This window comes from Meleagris gallopavo, chromosome 5, assembly GCF_000146605.3.
Source record: "Meleagris gallopavo isolate NT-WF06-2002-E0010 breed Aviagen turkey brand Nicholas breeding stock chromosome 5, Turkey_5.1, whole genome shotgun sequence".
In the NCBI taxonomy this organism is placed as follows: domain Eukaryota; kingdom Metazoa; phylum Chordata; class Aves; order Galliformes; family Phasianidae; genus Meleagris; species Meleagris gallopavo.
The window spans coordinates 28,591,551-28,607,260 of record NC_015015.2 but is presented as its reverse complement, the minus strand read 5'-3'; the positions used below and the strand labels follow the sequence as shown (position 1 = coordinate 28,607,260).

General features: G+C 33.4%; 1 long non-coding RNA gene across 3 annotated transcripts; it reads left to right on the top strand.

The window, feature by feature from the left end:
• The first annotated feature begins 6,093 nt into the window (after positions 1-6,093).
• On the top strand, positions 6,094-15,567 carry LOC109368010. 3 transcript variants are annotated; one of them, XR_002115647.1, is made up of 9 exons: positions 6,094-6,122; positions 9,137-9,266; positions 10,026-10,086; positions 10,185-10,313; positions 11,254-11,297; positions 11,893-11,897; positions 13,291-13,344; positions 14,590-14,656; positions 15,497-15,567. It is a non-coding gene; the product is annotated as an uncharacterized LOC109368010 (long non-coding RNA). The 3 variants fall into 3 exon arrangements; XR_002115646.1 differs by having other exon boundaries at positions 11,893-11,950; XR_002115648.1 differs by lacking the exons at positions 11,254-11,297; positions 11,893-11,897.
• The last annotated feature ends 143 nt before the right edge of the window (positions 15,568-15,710 follow it).

Here is a 15,710-nt window from a genome sequence, read left to right as displayed (position 1 = left end):
ACTCTTTTTGAACAGCAATTTCTTGCTCACTCTAGGTTAACATTACTCTAAGAATGGTATAAAAGTAATTATTAGGTCATTAATTTATCAAAATCTTCATTTTTAATGTAATTGCTTCAATTTTCAGAATGAGGGCATAGAGTTGACACTCAATTTTAACATTAAAAAAAAAACACACCACCAACAACCAACAATAAACTACAGGCCAGGCACTTCATAAATTTAATGTTTTATTATTGTTATCATATGAAGGTCAAGTAAGTTTATAAATTAATAAGGCACTGTACTGACATTTGAATTTTTATGCATAATTATATCTACAGATGTGGTGGATGGCAGTTTAGGCACACTTGTTGTGGCAAGAAAGTTCTGTAGATGAATTTGTTCAGAGCTTCTTGCTGTGATTATATATTAATCATGAAGCATCATGCTTATGCAAATACATCACAACCCTGTTAGTGATATGGCATAGAAAATTCAGAGTAGTATTATGAGCTACTGGGATATGATATGATCATTGGCTAAATTTTCAAAAGCAAAAGCAAAGTAGATCTGAGGGGTTTTTTTAATTTTGAAACCTGTTGTATAGTTGTATTCTTTGTGCTTATTTCATGTCTTCAGCTCTAAAATAAATCTTTGTCCCAGTTAGCATGACTTTTTTTTTTCATTGATTTTTTCATTTGGATGCATAAAATCTATTTCGTATATTTAAGAAAAAGAAACAAAAGTGAATTCTGATGTGAAATGACACTTTTGACAAATAGAAGAATCAAGTTTTTCCATTAGTATTGTTGTTGGAAGGTCTAGATAATTAAAAGCTGACAAGAAGTCCTATAGTCCTATAATAACTTTCATTTCACTTGAAAAGACATGATGGTTAAAACATTTCTAAGTATTCTAGATATTTTTCGAATTTTGATGGTCACCAAAATAAGTAAAAACTAAATCAGAATTTCAGATTTCTGTTTGTTTCCTTTGTACACCAAACACTTAGCCTCTCAGGAATATTCAAACTGAAATTCAAGAACTGACAAAATAAGTGCATATCCAAATACACAATTGCTTTATATATATGTATATTTCTATTTACAGACTGTGTTTATTGAGAAAAATGTGTGAAAATAAAATCTTGTTGCACTGTATTCCATATAATCAATATGTTAATGGGAGACTATAATTACATAATACTATTAAAAAAATAAATTGGAAAATAGTGCTGCTATAGTTCTTCACTGAAGAAAAATTTCATATCAACAGGTGGTAAAGCCAGTACCAGCAAAGAAGAAAACAGAACTCTAACTTTTGAAAGACCTTGCAGAGGCACGCAGCAGTTCCTTCAAGAAATCCTTGAAAAAAAAAACTCTTAATGAAGACAAATTTTAAATGTACTTTCTTAAAATAAAGAAATAAAGAAATAATTTCTTCTGCATGTTTGACTGGTTTTGCAAATATTACTTGTAGTTTAGTAAGTCTGGTATATTTAAGTTATTACTTCCTGTAACAAAGAACACTTCTTTTGAACAACTGTGCTGCTCATTTGTTATTGAAAAGACATCACATTTTTGGGCAACAGTGGTCAATGATGTTGAGTTGTGAATCTTAATAGTATATTATATATATCATAAAATGCTTCATTTTCTTTGTTATTACCTTCCAATCCATTAAAGTTTTGGTGAATAAAAATACTCCCTAGTCTTCCGTAGGATCTGAAAATATTCAGGAACTCCTGCTCTTGGTAAAGATGTGGATGTGATGATGGAAGAACCTCCTGTGACCTGGCAGAACAAATGCCATTAGAAATTTCAGCTCTACATTTCCTGGCATGGGGTGACCTTTAAGGAGCTATAGAGAATATTGGGGCAGACAGGTGAGTTCCACAAGGGCAATAATTATCTCTCAATCAATGGGGTGAAATTCTGAATTTCCACTCTGCAAACTAAATTCTACTTTATTCTTCCTTTTGAAGAATAAGCAAGTAATACAGAATAAAGAACCTCTTTGTCTTCAAAGGCTAAATAGACAGATATTTAATAAGGTAAAATTTGATTTAGCTTAATTCCTCTGACTTAAATAATAAAATTTAAGTATTTACTTAAAATCTTCTTGGACAACATTTCTGTCTTCCATGTTTGAATCAATATTTAAGAGAAGTATGACTGGTAAAATATTTAATGATATAATTTTTTCCAGCATTTAAATATGAAAGTACTGAAAGGAGAAATAAAATAATATTTAAAACATTTATAAAATAACTAATGAAACTATTTTTTCTCTTTCTTTCTCTCTTTTTTTAGCATAGAAATACAAATAAATGAAAACTCTGATGTAAACGTCATTTTGCTGTTCTAGAAAACTACACCTCCATTCAAATTGAAGTATTTTGCTTCAGTGTTAACTGAAGAGAGCCAATTTTCTTTCCTTTTATATTAATATAATAAATTTCAAATAATAAACAATATTCTAAACTAAAGAATAACAGTAGTAGAACATTTGTTAACAGCTTTTATAGTTACTATTTTTATTGATGCTTATTTGTACCTTAATGGACCTTTGTATATTCCCTGAGTTTTAGAACAATCTTCTTGAGAAAACCTTTCACGCCAACACTTGAATCAGTGCTATAACAGTCTCCTTGACTTCTTTGACAAAAAAGTGGACTATAGCATCTTCTATCAAGCTAACCTGAACATTGTGCTACACCTTGGCTTCAGTTATCCCAAGAACTTTTTGCATCCAACATTAATGTCCAAACTAAATGTCTTGACAGCAGAATACAACTTAGTTGTTTGAAGATAGGATCAAAGTTCTTGAAACAAAATGACATTTTGGAAATGTTTTATGGTGTTAAAACTTGTTCTACTCTGACATGTGTGCTCAAGTCCTCCAGATTGTGTCCTTAAAAATGTTTTCGTTTGTTCTACTTTACTTGCTTGAAGTCCACTACAGAAAGTAGTTCAGAGTTTAATGTTGATATTAGTCCTATTATCTCTTTCAAAGGGCTGATTTTATTACTAATATTGAGATTGCTGTGTGTTTTATCATTTCAAAATCTTCTGTTGGTAGAGGGAGAAAAACAAAGCCATGCCACCTTACTGAAAAATTTTTCCTTGAAGCAGTCCAAAATTAACAATTGAAGTAATAGTAATTCCAGCCCTTTGCTTTTGATTTGTTTTGTGACAGTAGGGATACCCAGTATGGGATGAATACAAAAACAACATATTTTTGTGATCAAAATATAGTTGGAAGGTTTTGTATCATTATTTTCTCAGCATGTTTTCAATGGTACTCTTCACTGTAAATTATGTTGCTTGTTTGTTTTCATAGCCAGAGCACTGCAAAATATTCCTGTGATCGTTCTGATGCATAGCTTGTAAAGTCCCTGAAGCAATGCAGCAATAGCCATTGCTGCTACATAGACTGCTACAGATCTGTTTTGCATTTGTAATGTGTGCACACTGCATTTGAACTGTTGCCAAAACTACCTCACAGTTCTGCAGAATGGCTCTTAAATTAGGACGGTTCCACAGGTCTGCAGCAGTTTTCTTGTGGTGCCAAGTTAGTTGATTCTTGTAGAGATGGAGAATAATCGCTCTTACTGCAAACTGAGATAAACTCTCTGCAGTAGCTGAAAGAAACAGCTTAGTTGTGCAAAGAAATGTTGATGACATTCATGTTACCACTCCTAGATATGTAAAATATCTTCTCTAATTTGGACTTCATTATCAACAAGAATATTTGAGTAGATCACCTTCTAAATAATTCACATTATATTTTACACACTTTGTCATACTGTTAGTAGTAGTAACATCGTTTCTATTCAGAGAATCACATCTAATATTCTAGAAAATATAACTGACAGTTGCAAAAAGGAAGCTCTGTCCTAAATTTTGAATAACTGCAGACAATTTAAACATAAATAGGATGATCTGGGAGAATACTGTAATGGAACATTACTAATATTTTTTTTAATGAAGAGTCTTGACATATTTGTTTATTTTCAACATTTGCAAATGTTAATGTATTTATTAATATTTTATTAGCAATATAAAAATCAAAATAGATAAATTATATGTATAGTAAATGGGAATATCAATTGTAGTGAAAAAATGTTATGCAGATAATTAGATTGCATGAACAACTAAGTCATTATCAGTATGAGATGTAACTGCCTACTACTTTTATGGTCGAGCATAAAATAAGAAGATAACAAGAATATGGAATAAATCGAATCAAAAGAAAATGGAATAAACAATAGTAGCAAAATAACAGAAATTTATGTATAATGTGAAAAAAGGTCCAGCTGTCAGAATACAAAGAACCATTCCTATCTAGACCTCAATTAAGAAAAGATCAATCCGGAAGACACCTACTAGATCCCAGTGTAAGAAAAAGGAGTAATATACTACACATTTTACCTATATGTTAATGTGATGTTTCCTGAAATAAAAATCCTAATTTCTAGTAAGAAATGGCCTGATAAATAAATATTGGGTGTAAATGGAAAATAACACTGAGCATTTGCAGAACAGATGTATTGGGCAGTCCACATGAGTATGTCTTACCCTATAAGTTTAATTTGCACTGTGTAGGAATCCTCTTATTTCATCCAAGTGAAGAATTCGCAATTCTATCTTAACACAATTCTGAACTTACACTACAGTTTATAGATATGAAGAAGATAATACATTCTTGTAAGGATTGTGCTACTACATCTTCATTTGATTTTATTTGTGCTACCATGACAACATTGATCATGAAGGTATTTCAGATGTAGCTATGTATTTTCCTTCATTAATTAGCTTAGAAATGAATTATTTTACTGCATTTACACTTACTCCACTAGTAGAAACACAAAGTCTTGAGAAAGTAGACCACAAAGAAAATAAAAGAATGTATGCAAACTCTTTAAGGAGACTAGAAACAGGACATGTGGAAATACAAAGTTAATTGTGTCCGCATAAAACATGAACACTGGCAGATTGCTTTTTCTTCTTGCCAGTAAAAAGTAATTCTCAAAGTAATGAGTACTTTTAGGTAACTGAGCAGTGATGTGTTTGTCCTCTGACTGTAACTGTCATGAATATCACTCTGGATATGTACATTCTTTCACTGATTTTTGATCACAAAATTATTCTTCTACCTGTTTTGTTTTTTTTTTAGGAAAAGTAATAGTATTATTATTAAAACAAATTGCTAAATATTGTTGTGCTTATAATTCAGAAGTTAATGAATATTTCTCTAAGTGAAATGCTTATGAAGAGGTGTGATATTGCCTTTTTTTCTTTTTTAGATTACTTTAATAAATCAGAAAAAGGATCCAGGGACTGTACATTTTTATGTATATATATATATGTGTGTATATATATATGTACAAAAAAGATCAATTATTCCCATGTACATTGGATTTATTATATTTCTCCAAAGGAATTTAAAATGTACTGAGTAATACTCCCTTTAAGATTCTAGAAGAACTTTCATAATAAAAGTTGCTGTTGAAATTTATTTTCATATATATTTACAGGAAGACTTCTTTGATGTCTTATGCATTCCCTTGCTTATAAAAAATAGAGGGGGGGGGGTAACAGCAGACCTTGCATTAACTTTAACAACACTCTACCTCCTCTCCTCCAACTTCAGATCTCATTTATCTTTTATGAGCTCTGGGCATTCTGCCATAATAAAACTGCGTAATATTAAAATTCTAAAATCATTCAATGGCTTCTTCTTATTTTTTTTGTAACCTATTCAACTCACTGTGACATTGATCCTGCCAGTTAAGAAGCTGGTTTGAATGATTCTACTCTTTTAATACTACAACATGTAATTCAATCTCCAAAGTTCTAAACTTGGATAATTAAGGTACTCAATTTTCAGAGGAATTGCTACATCCATTTGCTGTTAATAATTGTAGTGAAAATACTAAGTCACAGTTTGAAACAGTGATAGAGCTCCTGGTAGAAACGCAGGGCAAACCCAGGGGAGTTCAGGTGCATGCAATGTACCTGAGTGACTGGAAGGTGTGGATCCTGGCTCCACCCCTACTCAGAACCTCATTTAAGGGTTGGCAGTGAGAGGCAAAGTTATCTTTCTGGAGATCTCTGAATGCCTGAGGGCTTCTGAAGGTAAGTAGTGTTTTTCCTTTGTTGTGTTTTTTTTGTGCCCAGTATTGTCACATTTGAATGAATTCCCTGTTGCTTCAGCTTGGAATCTTGCTGCTGTGTTGTTATTATTTTGCTTTCTACTGTGTTGCAGTTGTGTTCCTTGCAGCTTGGCTTTGCTAAGTGTAGGCCTTACATTTCTTTAGGAGTTTTGGGAGAAAAATGAAATGCTGAAATGTATTAGGTAGTAGATATGGAAAATTATGAATACTTTAATTTAATGGAAATGGTTGGTTTTTTTTTTGTAATAATCTCCATAGATTTTATTTCTTTAAGGATAAAATTTAGGGTTTCTAGTGAATTATTCTCTAATACTCTGTAGTTTTTATTAGATAGACCTAAGCAGAGATACTTTAAAATCTTCTCAGGTTATTGAGATAATGCTTCTGAACATCTCCCTACTACCACTAATTCAAAGATATCCCATTATCTCTGAGATTCTGATCAACTGAAGCTAATTAAAACTAAGCTGACTCAATTCTTATACAGGAAGCTTTTTCTCTTTTTCCTAACGTAGGAGTTTGTAATGAAAGAGTGTATGTATCTTTTAGAAAGAGAAAAACAGGTATTTTAGGGGAATTATCTTAATATATTAAAAAAACCTCTATTATGCATTGTCCTGGAGTCACAACTCTGAGAGGCTATGCCTGGAGTTAAAATCATGGAATTATGATCTTTAGAAAAGGCCACTAGTTTACTCTAGTCCAACTGTGAATCCAACACTATTGTGCCTGCTAAACCATGTTCCTCAGTACCATATTTATTCTTTCCTTGAAAGGCTCTGGGGACTTCGCCATTTCCCTAGGCAGCGTGTTTCAGTGCATTAGCACTCTGAGAAGATGTCTTTCCTAATATCCAAACTGAATTAAATTCTTATGACTTAAGTATTTGGTGAATGAATCCCTTTCAGACTGTTAGTTCTACTAAAAAAAAAAAACAAACAACAACAACAACAAAAAAAAAACCTTAATTTTTGCAAGTTTTTAACTTTCAACTGAAGTACAATATAATTCGTTGAAACTTACATTAAAAAAAATTAAATAATTACTCTAAATATACCTGCAGCAATACTGCTCTAATTCTATTTCAAAGAACACTGTGGAAGATGTCTCAATTTTGAACTGCAAACTTAATCAGTAATCCAATATTAGCCTCCAAGTTCCACAACTCATATGGTGGAGTCAAAAGCAGAATTACTAGAGTACAGTGAGAGAACTTTAATATGCTTCTACTGAAAACATTGAATACATGGTTTTTAAAAGAATAATCAAGACAGTGGTTTCATTACTTTAATCAAGGAAAAGCATTAATCTTCGTTGTCTGCTTCCTGTTGCATAAATGAATTGAAGGGGGGAGGGGGGGAAATGATTGTATGGGAGTTGCTAGGTTATGGCCTGAACCAGTGACTGAGCACTAGTTGAAAAGTTGTGGCTAACCCAGGGAGCACAGGTGTAAGTGATGCACTTGTGTGACTGGAAGATCATTTAAGGTTAGCAGCTGTGGGAGCAGCATCTCAGTTTGGAGACTGCGCCTTCTTGAGTCCCCACAAGCCTTTGGAAAGGATCAGCCATTTTTTGCTTTACTGCTTTCTAAACAAAATCTTGACAAATATAAGCATGTTCCTATCCTAGTAGAAGACACTACTATTGTTTTTCTATTGCTGTACAATGATGAACTGAACTTGACTTTGAGGAGTGGGGTAGTGGTGTGTGGTAGGGTGGTGAAGAGGGGAAAATCAGATCGTTTACATTGTTCTTCTTAATTGTTTCTGTGTTGTAGTCTTAGAGTCTTGTTTCTTGAAGTTGGCCTAGCAACATGAACAACCAAGGAAGAGTAATACTAGAAGGTGTTATGTAACTTAATGCCAATACTGACTGAAAATGTATAAAGGAATTCTAAAGCATTTTCTTTGCTTATATTCTCCACAGGATCTCTTTCAAATTTCTTCAGTGCTTCGTTTCCAAAAAGCATCTGCTATAAAACTGTGAAAGAAGTCAATCACAAGTATTGCAGCATCTAGTGAAAGAGAAATTAAATGTTATATAAATCTTCTTCCATTGTTAAAGATTTGAACAGTAACTTTTTCACAAAATGAGTTAACAAAAGTTAAAGGAGGAACTTCAGTCTAGCAACAGAACTACTTATCTAAGAAATAAGGTATCTAGGTTAAATTCTCTCATGTGCTATAGGCCTGACCTTGAACAAAATATCTAGTGGCATTGTTCTTGCCTACCAATACTGATATGAAAACTAGGCAGGCAGACTAGCCAAATTTTCTGAATTCTAGATATACCTAATTACTGCAGAACAATTTAAGCACAAAATTTCTTCCACCTATTTTAGGGTAGGATGAATCACCTTTAGAAATACCTTACTTTCTTCCGAATAGTTTGGAAAATACACTTAAAATGAGGTGAGATATAACTCACCTTTAATATTTTATGGTTTTTTTTTTTTTCACCTCATATCTGTAGAATGAGTACAGTGGCATTTTTTTCCTTATTAATTTACTAGGAAAATAGTTTACTTTTTTTGTATTTAAATAATGGAAGATTGGAGTGAAAAATGTGTAACAGGCATACATAAAATTAGTAATTGTACTGAGTTAAGAAAATCAGTTGTTTGTAAAACAGATTTCTAATACTAATATAATCGACCTTGATCAGGACACTATTTCTAGTGTTATCTGTTTGGGTTCTTAGTCATTCAGAGATCAGCTTTTGCACCTGAACTGTTCTGAGGAAGAAATGAAAGGCATGATAGCAATAAATACTAGCCAGCATTCAGATATGATAAACCTGGTTTGTTGCAGCTGTTAGTGGTGCATATATTGGCAAATCCAGTTTTAAATGCAACAGGTGTCTATCACTGAAAATCAGTGTTCTTTTACTTATAAACAATAAAACAGGTATCATTCATAAACTTCTGCTGTCTGCTTGGAAGGAAGTTAAATAATTCTTTTTTTTTTCTTTTTTTAGCACTGAACAACAACTGAGGGGAAACAGAAGTTTCAAGACAAGTTCTTGGCTAGTTGTATCAAAACAAAGTGGAGGCTTGATAACTTCCAGCAGGACAATTTTACTACAGCCTATGAATTGAACTGCAAATGTTTGTTTTTTCATCTAATGCTATTATTTCTATTATTTTAGAATTGTTCTCATAGTTTAGGGTGGTTTATAATTGCAGAGATATTCTGTCAAGAGTCTTTTCTCACTGGAGGAATTGTTCTTTATGTCAGAGGGCTGTATTTAAGACTTCTACGTATCTCTCATGGATGGAAAAACCTCTTCAGGTTTGCAAAGCAAGTTTGTCAGGGTAGAGTAGCTAGATTAGAAAAAGCTTCAAGGATAAATCCATGCTGGTGATTGTCTTTATCATGCAGGTCTGACAATGGTCAGCTTTCATGAAGACAGAATGACTTAACACACTTCAGGACTTTGAGTACCTTTGAGTCCAACACTACCCACTGTCATACCCATTCTTACCTGAAAGATGCCATCCGAAGCTGAGATGTTTATTTAGCCATGGCATAAGTTCATGACTTTCTGTTAATGGAGGAGGTAGAACTTGGAAATCCAGACTGAAAAAAAAATCAGGCCAATGATCAGAGTATAATGGAATTATAATAATGGAATTTACTTGTATTTTTTCTTATGCGCTTCATATGTAATGGTTTTTTTTCTCTTAAAATGTGCTCAGATCCAGGGTGTGTTTTAAAGAAAACCCAGTACTGATTCTTTTCGGAGTGTATATTATGAAGTGCTTGAATGTATTATAATTTCAACTGCTCTTGAGATGACCTAATTTTTTGACAATTATCTGCATTTTATTCTCACAACATGACTGTTTTTTTTTCCTCATCTTCAGGATTGATACCAAACTTCTCCTGTTTTCAGTGGGAATTATCTAGTAGTTCCGAGGCTTTCTTGTATGTGTCTTACAAATTATGTTTTAGAACATAAAAAAAAAAAAAAAATACTCATCCTGTGAGCAGAAGGTGGTATGACATTTCTTCATTCTTTGCAGGAGGGCTAATTCAAAAGACTGGAAGAGTATTAATGGTTACCATATTTCAATGTGTAATAAGGAAGAATATCATATGGGATGCACCAGATGACTGTGTCACTGCCTGGGGTGAACTACTCTCTCTGCTCTGTAAGACTATTACAAAAGCTTGGGTTAAGTTAGAAATGTGTTAAAAATGGTCTCATACTACTGTTATTTTTTTTCCTTTAAATTGTGGCTAGAATATTCCTCATAATCCTGGGGTGAATACATTAGGTGGATTTTCTTTTTTCTATAAATAGGAAGAAAGAATGTGAAAAAGCTTTACACTTCCACATGCATATATTTTCTGATAACAGTTTTCAGTTTCATACTAACTCACCAGCTGGAATGAAACATATTAGGACAAACACAGGAACCTTCAGCATTCCACGACAATGAATAGTGCTGCATAAACGGATGGATATTCTTAAGCCAGTTTGTATCAGTTTTCACTACAGCATCATTTCTGGTCTAGTCTTCCGCAAGGTGGAGTCCATTAATATATTTTGTCTGCTATTACTTGGATTCACTTTTCTTTTGTATCTTTGTGCCATACTGATGCAAAGTAAATTAGACAAGATACAGCATACGTATTCCTGAAAGGAATACAAGTAAAATGAACTAACATAAGTTGCCAGTCTTGCTGCTGGCTTGCCAATATCAGCCATTCTGCTTGGGAAAGAATTTCCTATTATATTAGGGTAATGTCAATCTGAAGAATATTTTAATATAATCTTTTTTTTCTCTTTTATTCTGTACTGTGAATACGTCGTGCAGCCAATGCACTCTTTCCTACAAACAGAAATGCTTCTCAGTTCCTCACTCTATTGTCTAATCCTATTTGCCCTAACTTCCCTAAACTTATATTGGTTTCTAAAATGCCTTTATTCAATTTAGTATTGATTACATTTGTAAGTTAAGGTTTACAGTGAATGGTGGCATCTGCTGTTGCTCTCTGGCTTTCTTTTCATACAGTGTAGACTGAATCAGACAACTGTCAAGATGGGAGCAAAGATCTTTCTCTTTTTTTTTTTTTTTTTCCTCACAGGAGCAGACCATAAATTAGAACAGGAAGCCAGCATGGCTCCTCAGGTAAAATTCAGTCTGCTCTTTTTTTTTTTTTTTTTCCTAGCAGAATGTCAAGGACATCAACCACACTGTGACTCTAACAAACTGTGTTCCTTTCCTGGTATTTTTACCACCCCAAAGTTTAGCAAAACATAACAGGGCAGAACCAAAGAAACAGTGTTACAAGCAATTAGTATAACAATGCATACTGTTTCCTTTTTTAAAAGGAAAAAAACCCCAGCTAAGGAGGGGATGGCCAGCTTTCCAGCTGTCACTCAACTTGTCTGCAACTCTCAAGTACTTTGGAAGACCTTGCTGCCTATCAGCCAGCACAAAGGATCCAATCTTTTCTATTGTTAGTGACATAGCACGCAACTATACAGTCGCCCAAAGTTCCAGCCTTCTAACTAGCAAGTACTGGCCTAGTTAAATGAAAACTTCAGTGAAACTTACATGAGCTCAGGACCTAGACTGTCTTACTGCAACTATGAGAACACAGTGACCACCTTTTTTCTGAAGTAGTCTAATTAGCAGACCTATTTTTCCATTTGCACTGCTTTAGTGTTATGTTTATGTAAGGTTGATGCGTTTTTTTTTTTGTTTGTTTTTTTTTTTTTAGATCAGGTAACCTGCATGGGTAAATTCTGCATGTGTAAGAAAGAGCTTCTTTCATATTGGTAAATTCTTATTCATCCACTGACTTAAAAAGGAGGTTAATGTTTCAAAGGCTATACTCTTTTATGAAGAGAGACAGTTATGGGAGGGAGACTTCATAATTACTTTTACGCGTGTTCTCACACAATAGAAATTTTAAAAATCAATGTGTCCCATTGAACTTCAAAACTTTGGCTATGAATCTCAGAAGTCTCTTCTTAGAATTTGACAGGTGTCCAATCTTCTATATGAAGATATATCCCGGAGAAATGAAGAAATAAGTGCTTTCATTTCTTTTTTTTTTTTAAGTTTTTTTCTAAACTACCATGGGATAAAATAAACCTCCATCAACTAAAAGAAAACAATATAGCTCCTAAGAGGCTGTTTGGTTTTTGTTCAGACTCCTAACAGCTGCTACATTCTTCACTTGCTTCAGACATAGTATGGCCATGTGAATCTTTAATAAAACAGCGAAGTTCCTTCTTTTCTTGTGTATGTTTGGTTTCAGATCTTATAATAAGACTATCATTCTTCAGTTTTTGTTTGTTTGTTTTAATTTATACTTACCTGTATTGATGAATTTGTTTCTTTAAAAATAAAGTAACGAACAGTATTTTCTGCTTCACTTTATCCTACATAGTTATTTCCAATAAATATATGTATCTATCGTTGCTTCACAAAAATTTAATAGCTACAGTAGTAAAACTCAGATCTTAGAATCACCAAGGTTGGAAAATATCTACAAGATCATCCAGTCCAACTGTTTGTCTGTCACTAATAGTTCTCACTAAAACTGTCATATTTGTCTCTATGGAATTTGTAACACAACATTTGAGGAAATGCCTGAAATTTAACTATTGCTTATTTTCTTAGCAGAAATGGATTATGGACTGACTACTTACATCATCATTTTGCATTAATTTGTGGGATTTCCTTCCTGTTCTAACTTACTGTTCTAATACTATTTCATAGTATGTCACCCTACTCATCCTTCAACTCTGTAAACCACAGTCTGCCTTAGAGTATGTCAGTCTTGAACTTGGCACATTTTGGAGCTACACTTATTAAAGAATATCTTTTGCTATAGATGAGTTCACATGATATAAATGAAAAACAAATGGTATAGGATGATACAAATAATTTGTTGGAAAGCCAGGTAGATATTATATGAGTTCTATATAGGGGGAGGAAGTAGTTTTTCAGTTTCATCCAATCCTATTTTAACATATCGAAAACTAGGACCTTATCAGCTTGCCTCTCAGATTTTCTACTTCAGTGACGCTATTTTCCACAAGAAATGAAGTCAGTTGTTGTACTGTGAACTTGGTTGTGATGTCTCAGATCTGTTTGCTTCCATTCACAGATGCATCGCTTGTGCTTGGGGTGCCTTGCTTCTCTTGAGGTTGGCTATGTTTATGTGAGTCCTTATTTCCTTTACGATGAGCGTTTCTGAAATAAGGAAGTCGGGTGTATTGTATCTGTGAAACTGGGAAGCTTTCAAGACTTGTTTGTTTCTCTAGTGATTTGTTTCTGTCCTAACAACAATAGCAGTGATTCACTATGTTCTATGGCAGATTAAAAAGATTTTGATGGTATTCCATCATCATTTTATTGCTAAATCCTTAATAACATTTGTAATCTCTTGTCATCAGATAAATTTCCAATGGTAATTCACTTTTATTCCTGCTAGAAACCAGGAGGAATGTGAGATACAAAATTAGCTACCAAAGGAACCACCTCAAAACACATTCTCCCTAAGCTAAGTTAGATCCAAATTAATACAAATTTTAAATTGAAATATGAAACTTACTTTTGATAGCTGTGATAAATTTTTAAAGAGGAAATGGATAGCTGAAAAACTACTTTAAAATTTTGCGGACTAGTTATCTTATTTTTCCCATCCTTGCAAAGCTGATTTCACTGACATCACCAGTAATTGTTTTAATGTTACTTTTTTTGGGAGGGGAGGGGTAGAATAGTAGTTGTGCACTGATGTGACTTAAAGCTAAAGCAAAAAGAAAGTGAGGAAAAACACTGATATTGTGTAAGACTATAGTGCATCTTTGGAGAAGGTTAGTCTGCTTAGATGAATTGGTTACAAGAGTTCCCCCAACGCAGTCACAAATGTGAATCCCCTATATGGATGGGGTGTATTTCAGTAATAATTAATACATCAGCTTATTATATGGCAAGAACATTATTTTGAGCAAGATTGTGATTGAATTTAGGGGAAAAAAAGTAATGAAAAACTGTTATCCATCTTTGAACTTTCACTTAATTCTCAACCAACTTTAGGGCTGCTTTTCAGTACTTCTAGCAGACAAAGGAGACTGATTTCAGATTTAGCTTCTATCCTTACAGATCTTTAAGAGGAAATTTAGTTTGTTTATTCAGACTAGTAACTCTGTGAAAGATGATGTTTCAGAGGACCTTTTATTCTTAAAAAATAGTCTTGCTTCTCTGTTCAGTACCATGTATGTTGCATTGTAGACAATATTTTATGCTTAAGCCTGCACTGATTTGAACTGGTTATATTGTTAAACATAAAAGACTGGTTTAGACATGGATGTGGACAACAAAATCTGAAGAAATGAATTTCTCAAAAAGGATATTTCTGCCCTTTCTAATAAAAAGGAGTGACTTCGTATCTTTCAATTGCTAGGCTATCAAGATGCCATTCCCCTTATAGTGACATAGACTTTTTAAAACAAGTCAGAAGTAAAAGTTTGGTAAGTACATATTTCATATTTAAAACTAGTAAATGACTTCATTGTTCTCATCAAAACCTAAAACTTCATCTATGAATTACTTCTGCAATAAGAAATGTATATTGCAGAGCTTAGGACTTCTGATGTTGACAGTTGCCCTGTGTACGTGTGATGTTTCACTATATCTGCAGTGCATTGCTCAGAGATGTAACTTCTTTGTAGCTAAGGATTTGCCTTTTCTCTTGCTTAAAAATGCCTGATATCTCTGGGACTTTTAAGTTTAAAACTAATCCTGCTTGTGTGGACAACTGTGAAGAGAAATATTTCTCAAGAGGAAATTAGAAGAGCATAATAAGCACTACAAATTAAGGCACTAATCTGTAGTTCTCTCTAGTGGTCAAGTATTAGTCAGGATTCCTTTACATTTGTCCTTATTTTGTGGCCTTATCAGAGTGGATGTATTAAAATATTACTGCCTAGTATTTGGTTCCTAAAGGTAAATGAGATGAGAAGATTCAGAAAGAGATTTGGTAAGGAGAGGTATTCAGTAAATTTTTATTCTGAAGATCTGTATTTGTTTTGAGACCGCACTAGATACTGTAGGGAACATGAATTTTATTAATTAACAATTCACGAATTTAATAGTCTAAAAAGAATATTTCTTTACTCTTGATGGAAGAAACTTTCTGAAAATTCTACTGCATACTTGTGTAGTAAAAATGTTAAGTCATGGCCTGAAATAGTAATTGACCATCTGGTTGAAAGGCAGGGCCAACACAGGGGAGCTCAGGTGCTTTAATGCACCTGAGTGATCAGAAGGGGTGGGGCCAGGATTCTCCCCTTCCCATATTTCATTTAAAGGTTGACAGTGAAGGTGAGGGCATCTCTTGCTGGAGATCCTTGTCTACCTGAAGTCTTTCAAAGGTAAGCAGCTCTTTTCCTTCATTTTTGTCTGCTGCATTTGGGCTCATTCTCATTTGCTGTAACAGAAGACTTTGCCACTCTGCTATTATTGCAGTACTTTGCATTCCACTATAGTATTACAACATGATTTATGGTTGTGTTTTTTTTTTTT